Source organism: Pyxicephalus adspersus, chromosome 2 (genome assembly GCF_032062135.1).
Source record: "Pyxicephalus adspersus chromosome 2, UCB_Pads_2.0, whole genome shotgun sequence".
In the NCBI taxonomy this organism is placed as follows: Eukaryota; Metazoa; Chordata; class Amphibia; order Anura; family Pyxicephalidae; genus Pyxicephalus; species Pyxicephalus adspersus.
The window spans coordinates 113693016-113694481 of record NC_092859.1 but is presented as its reverse complement, the minus strand read 5'-3'; positions in this window follow the sequence as shown (position 1 = coordinate 113694481).

The following is a 1466-nucleotide window of genomic DNA, read 5'->3' as shown; positions in this document are numbered from 1 at the left end:
GTGTGTGTATAATGCAGGAAATGTAATATACAGGTACAGGACACAGCTTCGGAGATTTGCTGTACTATTGACATTTATACAGCTATCAGAATTTATTTTAGCCATAGTGGTGCTCTCTAAGTGCAATGACCCATTGCATCCAATCAAATTAATCTGGAGTCAGTTAACAATGAACAAAGGCTTTGCATGGGTTGCTATTGGCTTCAGCACTCCCAGATAAACCTGTGTACTGAATAGGACTGCATGTAGAAGAGAGAGACACTGGTCTATTTGATATCGTCACCGCTAGTTCTAAAGTCAAATAGCGCTGCCTAATTCATGCACCCTCTTGATACACTTCCATCACTTCCCATGCTCCCCTTCCAGCTGCTCACTATTAGAAGTTCTCCCCAAATTTGTTTATCTGCTGGGTGGGGGGGAAGCTGTAGTTGGGTGGTCAAAACTGAGTTCATCATTGCACAATAAGTGTAGTGTAGTGCTCCCATTTTTTGGCGTAGTTGTCCAGTTACTTTCTAATTGTGTAAGCTATTTAATTTCCTGCCTATATATTGTTTTACATTTTTAGTGCCTTAAAAACCTCCAATTCTTCAAATGCCTTTGTATGATTTTCCAAATTATTCCTCAAATGTCTTGTGCCTGTGTATTGTGACCCCACTTCCTAGCGTCCCATGTTTTGTAATGAGTGTAATCACTTCCAGGGGTATAACAGTGTAATTAATGTAGTGTAATAATTCAGGCATATTTCACATTAGTGGTGAAAAAAATCAATTGCTTCAGATTGCTCACTGGGTGCTCAGCAATGGTAACTGGCTGGGCTTGTTTGTGACTGCAGGGGCCTAGCAAAACACTGTTTTTTTAATGTTTTTTCTTTTTTTTTTGAGGATATGCTACATGCAGCTGCATTGAAGAACTAGCATGGCAATGCAAGCATTGGCACTATGCCAGCCACCAGGCGATGGACAGGATTGCTGCCACAGGTCTGAACCTGCCCTAATACAGCAAACCTACGCCCTGGTATACCTGGGCTTTAGGCAACAAATAGTTAATGATCTGAACTTTAGTGAACTTTCAGTGACTCTAGTTTATCAGTTTTGTTTAAAAGGTTCCCCAATGAAAAGATACATAATAGATAAAAAATACAATATCCAGCAGAGCTGGCAGATTGCCAAGATTCACTGACAGTTCTTTGTGCAGGATACCTGGACTGAGCTGCTGTGTGATTAATCAGACAGACAGGAAGGAAAATGCTGCATAGACCAGTGGTCCGTGGGAACATTTTGGTGGTTCACAGAAAAATGTTGACAATATTTACAATTTTTATATTTTATTAAAAATCAAACAAAAATTATATTCTAATATTCTGAATGACAATTGTCACCTTTATATTGCAAACTGAGATGGAAGAACAAGGGAGGCGCAGTGACGTCAGTGTAGTCTGAAGTTGTATGAGGTAACCATTGCCGAGA